This window comes from Macrotis lagotis, chromosome 1 (genome assembly GCF_037893015.1).
Source record: "Macrotis lagotis isolate mMagLag1 chromosome 1, bilby.v1.9.chrom.fasta, whole genome shotgun sequence".
NCBI lineage: Eukaryota > Metazoa > Chordata > Mammalia > Peramelemorphia > Peramelidae > Macrotis > Macrotis lagotis.
The window spans coordinates 63,017,574-63,034,446 of NC_133658.1; the positions used below are offsets into that span (position 1 = coordinate 63,017,574).

A 16,873-nucleotide genomic window follows, 5' to 3' on the forward strand; every position below is an offset into this window, starting at 1 on the left:
CTGGCTCAAGACCCCTTCCAGGGAGCTCAGGAGTCTATGTAAATGTGCTTCTTGGCCAGTGTGTCCTGTCATTACTTCACATGTGTTCAGTCTCTTCAACTAAGGCCAAATATCCTGAAGGGCATTGAAGAGGCCCACCAGTTCATAGCAGGTAGGAGCATGGGCTCTCTACATAGGCGAGGACTGAGGAGTTAGAAGAGTCATCAGAGGTGACTTGGCTGGGAATCCCATCTGGCCGACTGTTATGGATTGTTGAGTCCTTTGGGGCAGCTTCCAAATCTGGGACTTCTGCCCCCTTCCACTCAAAGACTTCCTTCCTCTCTCCAATTTACCTCCTCCATCATTGCCAAATTTAAGGGTGGCTCTGTCAATATCTGCCCTGTTAGTTCAGTATTTTAACAAAGAATTGATCCATTCTGATTCCAGAGATGAAGCATGCTACTCCTTCCTTCCTTCACCACAGAGATGTGTTGGATCAGTATGCAGAAGGTGACGTGTTTTTGGATATGGTCTCTGAAGGAATTTTTTTTTTTTTGCTTGACTTTGCACATTTGTTACAAGGATTTGGTTTTTCTTTTTGGTGGTTGGAAGGGAGTGAAAAGATATGCTCATTACCTGAAAAAAATTTATTTAAAAATTAAAAGCAGCCCCTCCCCACAAAGTTAGGAACCGCCATTATTTTTTTTGAAATTTTAATATTTTATTTATTTTAACAAATATATGCAATGACAGTTTTCAACTATCATTTTTTACAAGGTTTTGAATTTCACATTTTTCTCTCCTCCCTTCCCCCTTACAGAAAGCAGTCTAATATAGGTTATACATATATAACTATGTTCAATATAAATCCATATTAATCATGTGAAAGAAGAATCAAATGGGAAATAGGGAAAATATTAGGGGAAAAATACATAAGATAACTTTTAAAAACTGAAGAGAAGAGGGGGTAGCTAGATGGCACAGTGGATAGAGCACCGGCCCTGGAGTCAGGAGTACCTGAGTTCAAATCTAGCCTCCGACACTTAATAATTACCTAGCTGTGTGGCCTTGGGCAAGCCACTTAACCCCATTGCCTTGCAAAAAAAACCCCCAAAAAACTGAAGAGAGGAACCTCCTCTCTTAACAACTGTAATAATGCTGATCATACTCAACATTGATATTATACCTTAAGGTTTGCAAAGAACTGTATATAAACTCATTTGCTCTCCTAACCCTGTAAGGACTATTGTTATTGTCCTCATGTTCCAGAAGAGGAAACGAAAACTCTTAGAATTTAAATGACTTGGAGATCTAGGACTTTGAACTCAAGTCTCTCCTATTACTGTATCCAGGACCCTTTCCCTCTGCCACTGCTCCTCTGTGAATCCCTCTGTGAATTGAGCTGGGAAAGGCCTTTGGGAACTATCTCTTCTATTCTAATGCCCTCATAGAAATGCTGACATTCAGGCTCCAAGGTGCAGTGATTGGCCTTGAAACCCACGTTCCATACTTGTCAGGATTCAGTCATTCTAGGTTTCTAGTCTGCTGCAATGCCAGACCCCACTCAGGAAGAAACAAGAAGGAACTAAGCTATGGGAAGCCAAACTCTGAACTCTCTCTACAGAATGTTCCCTTTGGTTTGTCCCTTTTGGGTCCAAGTGAGGAGGGGGTGATGCACAGGTGCCACTTAAGACCAAGGGAGCTGTGCTTGGAACTTGCCCTGGGTGTAGTAGTAACCAGTTCTGCCCCTCCCTGCTGGCACAAAGAGTCCTTCACACCACCCTCCTGTCACACGGGCTATTTCCCCATAGGATGGAGGAGATGCTTTTATCCCTACACACACTTGTGTGCAAGCACACACACCTTGGGACTGGGTGTTCTTTATAGCTCAGATGGTAATTGGGATGGTTCTTTTACTACCCACTGACCTTTAATTACCTCCCATCATCTTGGGTCAGAGTTCAGAAGCTCCAAGTCGTTGGGGAGAGGTGGAGGCACTTGTGGAGAGAGCTGAAACAACAAGAAAGCAGGAATGTGATGGAAATGGAGAAGAAGGAGAATGAATTTGGAGGAAAGGGGAGAAAGAAAAGATAAAGTTTCAAGGGGCTTTTAAGGAATGGACTCAGGGAGGGTTTTGGCTCAAGCAGTGGATCTCTCCTTGAAGAGTTGGCTTCTACTTCTTCCCTGTTAGAAATCTGAGCATAATTAGTAGGCCATTTACTGATTGCCAGCAGAGTAGGAAGCTCTGTCTTGTGCCATTTGGAGTCAGTATGGCCTGTCTTCTTTGCAGGTGACCCATCCCCTGGGGACAGAGGCCTGGTTCAGGCTCCTGGGCATCCCCTCAGAATTGACCTGAGGCTCCCTTTCATGGCAACTCACACCAATTTTCCACACTCTTCACCTCTCTTAATATATCCTATAATGTGAAATAAAATGCCCAATCCAATGACCAAAAAATGAGAACTCGATGTCCTCTCCAACAAAGACTGTGCTGGCTCTGTTCTGTGCCAAATGAAACCTAGTAATGTGCAGGCAGAGGTGCCAAGGTCTGTTTCCAGGTTTTTCCAAAGACCCATCAGCCCCAGCCAGTCCTGAGGCTTCCCACTGAGCAAGTGCTGAGCCTGTTGTGTTCAGAGTCCCATAGACAGAAAACCCTGAAAGCTTAGTGTAAGGGAGGCTCAGTCTTTAAGCTCTGCCCAGTCTATTCTTTTTCTCTCCTCTAACCACCCCTTCTTTGCTTTGGCATTCAGTCAGCTGGCTGGAGCAGCTGTTCAATTCTCAACTTCCCTACTCTTTACCTTATTCCCTGACAGAAAGATGGGGCCAGGGCTATCCCATGGGGTAGGGAGAAAGGCAGATCATACTCTGGCTTATTTGACAAAACCTTTCCTAGGCAGTGGCACAGTCTCTGGCCCCCATCTGAGCTGGGGTTGGATGGGGTAAGTTCTCATTCCCTCTGGACAAATCTGAGTGCCAAATTTGATAAGTAACTTGGTTCTCAGTTTCCTTATCTACAGAGTGGTGCAGTGCAGGGCTAAACTGATCCTAGAATGATCAGAAGTAGAATGACATTGTAGATAGAGGACCAGGCTAGCAGAAGATCCTGCTTCTGCCCCTTAATAACCACATTACCAGGGCAAGTCATTTAATCTCTGAAACTAAAGGAGTTGGAGACCTGCTCCCATGTCTGGTGGAGGCACCCCAAGGTAGTGACATATTTGGATTGCTGAAGATAGAAGGGACTTCTAGAGTTCACATAGTTAAACCTTGTTTTACAGATTAGGAAATTTGGTGAACCACATAGTCTCTCTGAGCCTCCACATCACTCAACCAAAACATTGAGGAACCAGGCTTTTCACTTTGGATTCCTCATCCCAAATCCAGGACTCTCATTGTCTGGGTATTTCTTTTGAGAGCTGTAGAATTGGTATCTGGTCATGCCTCAAAATGGCAATTTAGAATACAGATGGGAAATCATTCACACACATGAAACCTTTTAAGTTACATTATGGTTATGTACCTCCAGTAAATATTATATAAATTGTCAACAAAGGAGGTGTATCCAGAATTATGTGCTGTAGTGTTTGGAAAAGGCTTTTTGTGTAGCATGAGCTGAACCTTGAAGGATAGATCAGTATTCGGTCAGACTGAGAAGGGAAACATTCTCAGAAACAAAGAAAACAGCTGCAGCAGAAGCATTGGTATCAGGAGGAGGTACGCTTTATCTGAGGGGCCAGGAGCAAAGAGACTGACTTGGCCTAAGCAGAAGTCTTTGAGAAATCTTGGCAGATTTGATATTGGGTCGGCAGACTAGATTGAAATAAATCTTAAACCCCAAACCAAGGGGTTTTAATTTGATCCTGTAATCAGTAGGGAGCTGTGGAAGGCTTTTGAGTAGGAGAATGAGTTCATGAGAATGATGTTGAAAGAAAATCAGCATGTGCAGGTGTACTTGGAGGGAGGATCACAGAGGTCAGGAGAGTGCGTGCAGGGAAGTGGGGAGATTACCCTGATGTGACATGGCGGTGGCCTAGGTCATGTTGGTGTTGGGGAGAGCAGAAAGGGAATGGTGATCCAGTCAAGGAAATGAGCACTTGGTGAGTATCTAGTATGGGCATAGTATTTGCTGTCAAGAAGCTCATAGTCTAATGATAAGAAGAAGAGCTACTATTTGTATAGTGTTTCCTATGTTCCAGGAACTATGCCAAATATCTCATTGGAGTTTCATCACAACCCTGCTATTATTGTTCTCATTTTTCAGAGGTGGAAATTGAGGCAAGCAGAAGTAGACTAACTCCCCCAAAGGTCATGCAGAGAGTAAGTGCATATGAAATCCAATTTGAATTTGGGTCTTCTGACTCTGGGCTTAGTGCTCTGTTCACTGCATCCCCTAACTGTCTAATAGGATAGTCAACTTGCAAACATAGATTCAGGACAATTAGAGATAATCTTCGGACAAAATCATTAGCATTAGGAAGGAATTGGAAAAGACTTATTTTCAAAGATACAATTTTAGCTGAGACTTGGAGATGAGAAGGGAGAGAGATCCAGATGTGGGAGACAACCAGTGAAATGCCCAGAGGTGGGGGATGGAGGGTCCTGTGAAAGAAAGAATCCAAGGAGACCAGGTCACTGGATCACAGAGTATGTTGGGGGAATAGGAAAGAGATTTTGAAGGAAGGATAGAACTGAAGTGGTGACTGATTTCCACCTATAGGGAAGGAAGGTATAAGAAAAGGCAAAGCTTCCAGCTAAGAATAGACTTTTTAGTCAAGGATTCTATCCTTGACTCATAAGGAGGATCAGTTGTAGCAGAGAAAGGGACCAGTGAACATAGGGTTAATGGTTTCCCAGTTTTGAGTCCTTGGCCAGGGATCCTAGATTTGGCAATCACTCTTACCTTAACATCAAAGAACACTACATCTTCCTTGAAGCTGATAGAAAGATAAAACTAGAGTGTTTCATTGGTACAGAAAAAATGATTCAGCAAACTTGAACTATAGGCATGGCAAGAGACAATTGACCTGGTAGATTCCAGAGGACTTGGGTTCTAGCTCCAATGCTGATATGTCCTGATTCAAATATCCTGGACAGATCCTCTTACCTCTCTTTGCCCCAAGCAGCTTACTAATTCTCTAAGACTTGAAGCTGCAGAATCTGCCCCAGTATGCTTTGGTCACAGTATTAGGAGGTCACTACCTGGGAGCTCCATCCACAGGTGAAATCACAGATTTGGGCCACAAGGGTGAAAAATAATAGAACCTTCGTAGGGACCCTACCATCTGTCTCTGGTGGACATGGTGGAAGGATACATCTATAAGCAAGCAGCACACTGCTGATCATTTGATTGGACAAAAAAAGAACCTAGGACAATTTCAAAATGAACACTGACCTTGTGGTGAAGGTCCTTCCTGGAGGAGGAGGCATGTGTGCTGAACCTTGAAGGAAAACAAGGTAGAGGGGGTGAGCCAGTATAAGCCAGGCCTGGTGTGCCCACGTGGAGTCAAGAGTTACAGGGCAGCCCCATAGGCTGGCATGGCTAGCGTGTGAAAGGGAATGATGGGAAAGAGTCAGAAAGGTTGATTGAAGGACCTTCAATGCCAGGCTAATCTGAGCTGGTTATATGTTGGATTCTTTAGGGAGCCTTGAGTAGCAGCCCACCCTTCTGGGTTGGTGAATTTTGCAGTTCAATTCATTTAATCTAAAGCTTTGACTAGGGTCTGTCTTTGATTGTTAAAAAGAAGATTAAATCTCCCATGTTTGTTGTGAACCAGATGGCCTCAAAGTGGCTACAAAGATCAGGACTTGGGTTTCTAGATTGGGCCCTAGGATGCCAGTCCCAGGCATGTTCCCAGCTTCATGCTCTTCTTCCCAGAAGAGGGAAGCCCAAAATGGACTAAAGCCAGAGGCTTTGGCTGCCCAGTGGTAGTGGTGAGGCTACAAAAAACAGAGGTTACTGTTGGAAATGAAGAAGAAAGTTCTGAACCTCTGTCTTCCCTATTTCTCATTACCCCTGTGTGAGCCATAATTTATTGTGCGGTTTTTACACACAACACACATATACACTCACTCACTAATTCACTCAATAACTTCAGTTTTCATTTGGTGTGAGGTCAACATTGCCTGAGCTGGTACTTGGGGGGCCTAGGAAACCTGGGAGAAGCCCCTTGAGCTGTTCTTCCCCACATCTGGTTCCACTAAACAATCCCCTTTTCCTGAAAGCCCCTGGAATCCCCAAGAGTTTTTGAGCGACCTCTGAAAAAAAAAGCAGAAGTGAAAGTCCTGGGAACACGTTGTCCTCTCCTACACTGTACTGAGCTCAGTCAGTCAGCCAACTGGCTAGAGGGGCTCATTAACTTAGCTCTGGGACTCAGTTGGTTATTCTGGAAAGATCTAGTGAGCAACCCTCCCTGCCTCCACTTCTGGCCCCCCTCAGCTGCTCTGTTGGGCAGTTGGGGCTAGTGAGGATGGGCAGATCTGGTATATCTCCTCTGTTAACTCTATTTCATTCATACCTTTGTCTTTCAGATTTGGGCTTAGGTTTTTTTCCTTTCTGAACATTTAGAAGCCCCTTGGGCATCAAACTACTTTAGAAGGGGTAATTTCCAAGTTCTGTGTATGTTTTGGGAGCCTGGGAGTACACATGGTTCAAGGCCATTTCTGGGCATAATGGATTGGTAGAAATCTTAATTGGGGAATCCATTCAACTTGGAGAAGATTGCTATGAATCTGTAGCCCAGAGTCTTGCAGCTTCCCAGGGTAGTATACTAGACAGTAGCTACTACCACCTTTTGCTGTCTTGGAAATCCAGCTACCAAAGACATGAAACTTGAAGTCTCTCTGGGCTGTCCTTGAGAAGTATTGAGTTCCCTGTCACTGAGGCTTAAAAGGGATTTGTATTCAGGTATGAGTTGGACTAGATGTCCTTTTCCCTTTCACCTCTAAAAGTCTATGGTTCTTTTTCTATACCTTCTACTTAATTCTCCAGAGCAAGTTATAGGAAATTTTAATGGGAGTGCTGAGTCATAATAACGAAATAAGAAGCATTGAGAAAGTTGGCCCTGGGCCTACATGGGCCTTGATTCCAGCCTGTTCTGGGTCAGCCCAGGGAGGGCTAGTACCCAGGAAGTTCATTGTAGTCAAATCTGGGGTGAGCAGGTTTTGTGTAAAGAGTAGCAGTAACATTCTCAACATAATCAAATTTGGAGCAATACCAGCTGGCCAAGTATTAAAGGTGACATCATGGATGTGGCTGCTTTAGCCCAGGTCCACTGGGCCTCTGACACACCCACCAGCTGTGACTTTGCTTCCTTTCATCACACTAATCCCAAAGAGTCCACTTTTCAACCCATACCTTGGGTTTAGGATCCTGGGTCTGGGGCCTCTAAACATTTGTCTCTGCTTTCTAAGGATATATGGGTACCAGCAAAGCCAGAGCCAAGTCACAATCTACAGTGGTGTTCTTTGTTCCTGATGGCATTTTCCAATCCACATCCCAGGTTTTCATCCTAGTTATACACTCCTTAGTGTTTTTGTCATCATCTGGTCACTAAATCATTTCAGGAGACTAAAGAATACTGCCAATAGAGATGGGGAATCCTTAGTGGATAGTAGGGTGAGTGATACAGCCTACCAAGGCCAGCTTCTGACACTGGGGAAGATCTGGGGTAGTAAGCACTAAACTGAGAGAAGACTAGGTGCTGTCTAGCTGGGAGACCTTGAACAAGTCATCTAATGTCTGTGATTCCTTGTTTACTAGGTAGTAGTTGTGGTAACTACCTCACTGAATTGTGAGGATCAAATATGATTATCTATGTCAAATGCATCATATAAATGGTGGTGGTTCTGATTATAATCATGTTAGGGGAAGGGAATTTAAACTGTGTAGTTTTGGGCATTTATTTATTTGTTTGTTTATTTATTTATTTAAGAGAACTAAGTATAGCAGAGAGAATTAAATTGGTTCAGGCAAGACACCAATAAAAGGAGGATGTAGATCCATGTTTTCGGTTTGAGGTTAGACTGAATGACTTTTGAGTTCAATTTCCAATTTTGTCTTAGCTGGCATCCTGGTTCCAGACCCTGTTCTTCTTGAAGCCATTCAGTGTTAGGCAGTTGGCTTGCCCTTTTTGGACTTTGTTCTCTTTGGGGATGGCCCATTTTTCATGGTCTGTGAGGACTCAGGAATTCTGTCACTTGCCTGGAACTTCTCCATATCCAAACCAAAAATATTAGATAAGACACCCACTGTGCAGGTACTACATGGGATAACAGACACAAAATCCTAACCTCAAAGAACTGGAAAAATAGGTCTGTCATATACAAAAGAACTAGAGGAGAGTGCCAGTCCTGACCTGTCATTGAGAAAATGAGACCAATTCTTTCCATCTTGCCACATCTCCTGCCAAATCTCAATTAAAATCCTGCCTTCTCCAGGAAGCTTTTCCTGCTCTCTCCCTTAATTCTAGTACCTTCTAATGAGCTCCAATTCATTCCACAGTGATTAACAAACTCCCACCTGGCCAAAATATCCTGATCCTAAAAATTTTGAACTTCACTGCCCCACTTTCTCCTTCTCCCCTCTCCCCCCTCCCCCATCATTCAGACTTCTGTCCTCCACTGCTCCATTCCTTATTCACATTTCCCTTCTACTCAATCCTTTCTTCACTTTAAAGCTACCCACCATTTCTATTTTGTTCTCTTGAATGCTTACTCCTTAGGTAACAAACTTGCTTTCCCTTAAATTTTTTAATTTCCTTTTCCTCCCATCTTCTGACTCACTGAAACTTGGCTCTCTCCTGATGATACAGCCTCCCTAGCCTTCCTTTCCAGCATTTTTAACTCATGAATACTTTTACTCATTCTTCCACCCCACTGATCAAGGTAGGGAGTTGGAACATTCCTTTCTCCCCATCGCCACTTCCAAATTCTCTCTACCACTATCTCAGTAACCAATCCTCCTTTGAGGTTCACTCAGTTCATATCTATCACTCAATCAAAATTGTGGTAGCTGTTATAAAGCAACCTTCAGAACACCTTTTCTTTTCTCAATGAGTTCACTGCCTGGCTCAGTCTTTCCTCCCCAATTCCTGCCCTCATACTATGGGACTTCAGTATGCATATTGTACAGAACCTTTCAGTTCTCAACTGATCTATTCCTCTATCCTTCCTCTGCCATACACAAAAAGCTGTACTCTTAATCTAGTCACACCCCCCCATAAATATGACTTCCATGACCATGAATTCTGAAATTACCTTGTCTAACTACAGTCTAATGTTATTCAATCTCTCCCAGTACTCTGAACTCCATACCCTATTCTTCATCAACTTGGTCACCTCCAGTCCCTCTCACCCTCAGTTCTGTCCCAGGCCATCTCCTATACTAGCTGCACTTACTCCCTTCTCCATCTTGAACCCTTCATAAAACAGTTCAACTTTGCACATCCTCTTCCTTCAGTTCCTATCCCTCTTTATAATTGCTGATCTTTCCTTGCCAAACTCCCACCAGCCTCTTACTTCACTCCTACTCATATGCTTTTGAACAGAAAAAAATCAAGAAAGTGCTAACTAGGTGCAACCACTACAAATTTGTTAGATAACTTCAATTTCATTATGGTAAGGCAATCCTTTTACAACTCCCTAATTAACTCATCCCATTCTCTTCATGCGTTTTTCTTAACCTTTTCATCCCTCCTCAAATCTCCTTGGATACCCCCATCCTTACCTTCTCAGATAAGAAACTTACCTTATATTTCTTTTTTTTTAATATTTAATATTTATTCTCATTTTGTACAAATAATGTTTTTATACATTAATAAAATATTCTTGTTTAAGAGTAAACAAAATACCCCCTACCCCCAAAAAATATAGACTTGCTTGAGCGATAAAGTAAAGGGGAGAGAAAAAAATTAAAATAAAAAAAATAATAGTAATAATTGTAGGTATGGCCAGGTGGTGCAATGGACAGAGCACCAGCCCTGGAGCCAGGAGGACCTGAGCCCATATCCAGCCCCATATACCCAACAATCACCCAGCCATGTGACATGCCCCACTGACCACCCCAACCCCACTGCCCTGCAAAAACCAAAAAAAAAAAAAAAAAGAAAAAAAGACCCAAAAGAAAATAAAATAGTAATCATAGTAGGGGTGGCTGGGTGGCAGACAGAGCATTGGCCCTTGAGCCAGGAACACCCAGGTCCAAATCTGGCCTCAGACACCCAATGATCACCCTGCTATGCAGCCCCAGGCAGGCCACCCAGCCCCATTTGTCCTGCACCCCCCAAAAAATAATAATAATAAAAAATGTGCTTCAGTCTTTGTTCCAACACCAATAACTCTGTCACAGGTGGATCACATTCTTTATAAGTCCATCGCAAAAGTTACTTCCATATTTTTCCACTGTTGCCATTGCTGATCACAACTCCCTCCTTTCTTATTTCTCCACTACCATGTACTATATTTTCTCTCTCCTTTCACTCTGACTCTGCTGTAGGGTAGCTGATTGGCCCAGCAGACAGATCCCTGTTCCTGGGGCCAAGAGGCCCCAAGCCCCCTTACCACCCTTTTAGGCCCAGTATCCACCAGGCCCTATGGTCCCAGACAGGCTATCCAATCCCAGCCCCTTGCAAGAAGTAAAAAAGAAAATGTGTTATATCTGACCCCTCTCCCACCATGGTCCATCCTCTCTTCCATCACTCATATCCCCCCTTTCCCCCTGTCCCCCCCTTCTTCTTACTCCAGATGCCTACAACCCATTGAGTATATATGCTGTTTCTTCTCCTAGCCACCTCTAATGAGAGCAAAGATTCCCTCATTCCCCCTTGTCTTCCCCCCTTCCATATCATTGCAATAGCTCATTGTAATAAAGAAAAATCTTATTATATGAAATACCTTGGCCTATTTTCTTTCTCCCATTACATTTCCTTTTTTTCTATTGACTCCATTTTTACACCATATTTTATTTTCAAATTCAGCTTCCTCCTGTGCTTCAACTATAAAAGCTCCTTCTACCTGCTCTTATTAACTGAGAAGGTTCATATGAGTATTATCAGTATCATTTTTCTATATAGGAATACATGTAGTTCATCATTAAGTCCCTCATATTTTCCCCTTCTCCAATCTCTATGCTTCACCTGAGTCCTGTATTTGAAGGTCAAACCTTCTGTTCAGCTCTGGCCATTCCAACAGGAACATTTAAAATTCCCCTGGTTTATTGAAAGTCCATCTTTTTCCCTGGAAGAGGACATTCATTTTTGCTGGGTAGTTGATTCTCGGTTGCATTCCAAGCTCTTTTGCCTTCCAGTATATTATATTCCAAGCCCTATGAGCTTTTAATGTAGTTGCTGCTATAAGTCCTGTGTAATCCTGATTGCAGCTCCACAGTATTTGCATTGTGTCCTTCTGGCTGCTTGTAATATTTTCTCTTTGACTTGGGAGTTCTGGAACTTGGCTATAATATTCCTGGGGGTTGGCTTTTTGGGATCTCTTTCTTGGGGGGATCGGTGGATTCTCTCTATTTCTATTTTGCCCTATGCTTCTAGGATATCAGGGCAATTTTCCTGTAGTAATTCTTTGAAAATGATGTCAAGGCTCTTTTCCTGATCATGATTTTCAGGTGTTCCAATAATTTTTAGATTATCTTTCCTAAATCTGTTTTCCATATCAGTTGTTTTTTCAATGAGATGTTTCACATTTTCTTCTAATTTTTCAATTTTTTTGGTTTTGAAGTAATGAGTCCTGATTTCTCGTAAATTCATCTATCTCCCTGAGTTCTATTCTTTGTCTGAAGGATTTGTTTTCCTCAGAGAGCTTTCTTATCTGTTTTTCCATGTGGCCAATTTTGCTTTTTAAAGCATTCTTCTCCTCAATAACTTTTTGAACTGTTTTATCCATTTGACCTAAGCTGGTTTTTAGCATGCTATTTTCTTCAGCATTTTTTTGTATTTCCTTGACTAAGCTGCTGACTTCATTCTCATGTTTTTCCTGCATCTCTCACATTTCTTTCTCCAGTTTTTCTTCTAACTCCCTCATTTGATTTTCAAAGTCTTTTTTTGAGCTCTGTCATAGCCTGATCCCAATTTCTATTTTTCTTGGAATCTTTACATGCAGGAGTTTGTGTTTCCTCATCTTCAGACTGAGTATATTGATCCTTCTTGGGATCATAGATAATGTATTTCTCAATGGTGTTCCTCTTTTTTCTCTGCTTGCTCATTTTCCCAGCCTAAGCCTGTTTTTGGGGTGCTTCCTGAGCTTTTGGGACACTCCCACAAGGGTCTCAGTGTATGAGGCTCTGTCCTCCCTCCTGGTCTTCGAATGACCATAAGCGCCCCCCTCTGCCATGGGGCTGAGGTGGGGGGGGGCCTGCTGTTCTATGGGGGGGCCTAGACTGCTATCAGGATCTGAATGTGTTCAGAGCCCCAGAGTCCTGTTCCAGGGGCAGAGGACAGAGCTCTGCAGTCTCTCTTCACTCCCCTCCCTCAGCTCAATGGGCTCATGCCCTGGGGGCTCCTGGTTATGTTTCCTGGAAATGGAATGCAGTGGCCTCGCTGCACACTTGTGTGACCTGAGGGCTGGACTTCACGTGTTCGCTCTGGCAGAGGTTCCCCCCACACCCAGCTGTTCCACCAATTTGCCTGGTGCTCCTGGGGTGTAGGTCAGGAAACTCCCCCGCTGCTGTGAGCCCTGGCTCCCAGTGCCCTGGGGCTGCCTTTGGGAGGCTGAAGTTATTTCACTCTGTTGGGCCACCCCTCTGGGGGGCCGCCCCTCTGACCCCGGGGAGCAGAGCCTTTCTGCTCTTTTCCAGGTTACCTTGAGTAGGAGAACTGCCTCATTGGGTCCCTCTGTGGGTTCTGTCTCTAGAAAATTTAGTTGGAGTCCTTAGTTTCTAAGCTTTATGAGAGAATGTGCTCTTGTCGCCATCTTGCCTCCCCCCCTGGATTATCCTTACCTTATATTTCACTGAAAAAATTGAGTCCATTCACAGAGAGCTTTGTCCTCTCCCTTCTTCTTCATTTCACATCGCCCAGATGCCTTCTGTGACTATTTTTTTCCCTTAACTGTTCCATGAAGTAGTGACCCTTCTTATTAACAAGTCAAACCCTTCTAACTGCATAAAAGACCCTATTCCTGTCTGGTTTTTTTCAGGCCCCACTAGCTATTATTGTCCTATATCTCTTCTGTCCTTTGTTATGTTCTCATTTCCATTTCCTTTCCTCTCACTCTCTTCTTAACTCTACAGTCTGGCTTCAATTGAAATTACTCTCTCTAATTATTCATGATCTCTTAATTGCCTGATCTTAATGCATTTTCCTATCTTCATCCTTCTTGACTTTGCTGCAGTCTTTGACACCGTTGAACAACCTCTTCTCCATGATAATCTTGATCAGAAGGGATATTTAAAGTGCTCAGTGCAGTGACTGGCACATCATTGTTCATTCTTAGTTTTTGAAGAGGACCAATTCACAGGGGAAGCAATGTGCTGACTTGCACGTGAATTGGATTACAGTGAGGCAGAGTTGCAAAAGGTTCTCGGCCTCCCTCTTTTTTCCAGAGTCCTTGAAATTCAGTGGCAGGACAGAAGTCAAGGCAACTAGTGTTGACCCAGGATGCACTGAATGACTTAGACATTGTTGATGCCTGGCCAAGCTGTAAGGCCTTCTTCAACTGCCATCATGGCCATTGGAACAAATTGATCTCATCTGCCTATTTTATCAGGGATCACTGATGAGTTTGAGGCCTGACAATTATTCTCAATTTGGTTTAGCCCATTTGCCAAAATGGTTTTAAAGGGGTTTTTGGTTACTACTCATGCCCTGGCTTCTTCTTTTTATTTTTTAGGAAGAACAAGACATTTATTAATGAATCTGATGTGGTGTGTCCTAATGTTTCTTGTTGGCAGCTGCTACCTGTCCAGCAATTCTGTCCAGGTCTCTCTGGCCCTGAGGTGTCAGCTTCTAGCCCCCATCCTGGTGGTTCATCATCTTGAGGCCTTCCAAGGCTTGTAGGACCCTCTGGGCCATGCTCTTGGAGCCTCTGCTAAAGTGACTGGGCATAGATCCTTCTCTCCTCTGACACTGAGTACAAGCTTGGACTATTGCAGTAGCTTGCTAATTGGTCTCACTGCCTGAAGTCTGTATCCTTTCTCTGACAGAAACTCACACAAACACACTCACTCTCTCTCTCTCTCTCTCTCTCTCTCTCTCTCTCTCTCTCTCTCTCCCTCCCCCTCCCCAGTCAGTAAACTCCACTGACTCCCTATCACCTACAAGATCAAATATAAAATTCTCTAACTTTCAGATACCTTCACAACCTAGCCTTCACGTCAATAACACTAACCTCCTAGTACTTCTTGAGCAAAACATCCATATCCAGACTAGGGACATTTTCCCTGACTGTCTTCCATGCCTGGATTGCTCTCCTGCCACATCTCTACTTCCCTGGCTTCCTACAAGTCCCATTTAAAATTCTACTTTTTTATAAGAGACCTTTGCTAGTCCCTTTTAATGCTCCATTGTTTATCCCCAATGTATCATGTATATATATTTTAGTTGAATATAGTTGTTTTCATGTTATCTCCCTCATTAGACTGTGAGTCCCCGGACAGCAAGAACTGTCTTTGTCTTTTTTTGTACCCCTAACATGGTGTCCAATACATAGTAAATGCTTAATTATTTTGTATTCACTCACTATTTGGACAATTGTGCTTGTCCTATTTCTTTTAATTCTGTATGTCCAGCAAAGTCTTGACTTTAATTTTGACATCTATAAAATGGAGTGAACAAACCTTAAGTGACCTTCAAATGATAATAAAAATAACTCAAACTTATAGATACTTTATATTAATTATTATTGATTTTTATCTTCTCTACCTTCCTATCACCATTTCAGATAGTTCAAGTAATGATTTTTCTCCCTATCCCTTTCACATTTGTTACACTTCTCCCTGTGCCTAATTGTGTAAAATGAATTTTCCCCTACCTCTCTTTTCTTCCCTAATATTTCCTCCCCCCATTTTCCTTTCTTCTTTTAAGATCAACAAAACACATCAAAATCCCTCTGCCTTATTGGACTCCCTCTATGACCTCTGACGACATGACCCTTAGGAGAAGCTTATATTATTCCCACCTCCTCATTTGAATACGTGCATTCTATCCTTATGAAGTCTTTTTTTGATATCTCACTTGTATTTACTATTTTTGTATTTCTCTTAATTTCCATGTTTGTCAAAGATTCCTAATCCCTTCAACTTCTAAGGAATGCTTGAAAGACTTATGTTTCATTAAAGGTATATTTTCCTCCCCTTTAAGATTATATGAAGTTTTTGGGGTGACTCGGTGGCGCAGTGGATAAAGCACCAGCCCTGGAGTCAGGAGTGCCTGGGTTCAGATCTGGTCTCAGACACTTATTAATTACCTAGCTGTGGGCAAGCCACTTAACCCCATTTGCCTTGCAAAAAACCTAAAAAAAAAAAGATTATATGAAGTTTTGCTAAGTACGTTATTCTTGGTTGTAAGCTTATATCTTTTGCCTTTGTAATATCAAAGTCCATGCTTTCTACTCTGTTGTAGTGGTAGCTTCTAAGTCTTGTGTATTCCTTACTTGTTCTAACTTTCTAGCTGTTGCAGTATTTTTTTACTTATTTGACCTGGAAGCTCTGGATTTTAGATATCATATTCCTGGTATTTTTCATTTGGGGTTTCTTTTAGGAGGTGATTGGTGAATTCTTGCTATCTTCACTTTACCTTCTTCTGATATGTCTGGGGAGCTTTCCTTTTATGGCTCTCATTTTGTCCCATGATTCCTAAATTATTTCTCCTTGATCTGTTCCCTAGGTCAGTTATCTTTCCAGTGAGATAGCTTGCATTTTCTTATTTTAACTTTGTTTTATTTCTCATTGTCTCATAAAGCCATTGATTTGTTTGATTTATTCTGATTTTTAGGGAATCTTAACATGATAAAAATGTATATTTCTTGTGCTAAACTGTTCATTCTCTTTTCAAATATTTCCTGTAAAGCCCTCATAATATCATTTTAATATGGAAATATGTTAAACATGATTATTCATGTATAACCTATATCAGATTACTCGTGAGGAGGGAGGGAAGAGAGCGAGATAGAAAAATGTGGAACTCAAAAGCTTACAAAATGATGAATGTTCAAAATTGTCTTTGTAATTGAAAAAATAAAATAATATACAAAAATATTTCAAACCCCTTTTTAAACTCTTATTTCTTCAAGGAATTCTAATTGATCTTGTGGCCAAGCATGTTTTTGTTTGGGGTTTTGTTTTTTTTTTGAGGCTTTTCTTGGAGGATTTTGGGAGTTATTCTTTTCTTGGTTTGTTTCTTGGGTGTTCCTGGCACCATAATAGCTCCTTATCTTTTTTTGTTTACTCATTCTTCTAGTCTTGGTTCTCCAATTAGTATTTTGTGTTAGGGCCAGATTCTATGCACTCCTGGCAGGTCTCTTGTGGCCTTGTATGGCCCTGGTTTTTCTTGTGTGATATCCTGCTACTATGTTCTTTGAGTATCAATTGCCATGTTCTTCAAGGGTCACAGGGTCAGTTTAATCCAAGGAGTTGTGACATTTGTGCATGTCCTGTGCAGTCAGATCAAGGCCATGGTCTGATCACTTATCTCTTCAGCTTTTCAGGTTCCAGGCCTTAGTTTGGGTCTAGGCACCATAGCTACAGACATGCTCCTGGGTGGTCCCAGCCACCAGTTAACTGGAAAGCTCAGCAGGTTCAGAACAACTTCACTACTGGCTTTACCCTCTTATGGACCTGGGGTTGAATCATGATCTTTTCTGGGGTTACTGCTTGCCTTACCTTAGGCTAACTCATCCATTCTGTGGAGGAATAATGCTACTAACTCAGACTTGTTCTGGATCTGTAATT

General features: G+C 42.4%; 1 protein-coding gene across 1 annotated transcript in view; it reads left to right on the forward strand.

The window, feature by feature from the left end:
• The window catches only part of ATP6V0D1 (ATPase H+ transporting V0 subunit d1), a 106,801-nt gene that overhangs the window by 25,128 nt on the left and 64,800 nt on the right, over window positions 1-16,873 (forward strand). The gene's annotated exons all lie outside the window — the stretch shown is intronic.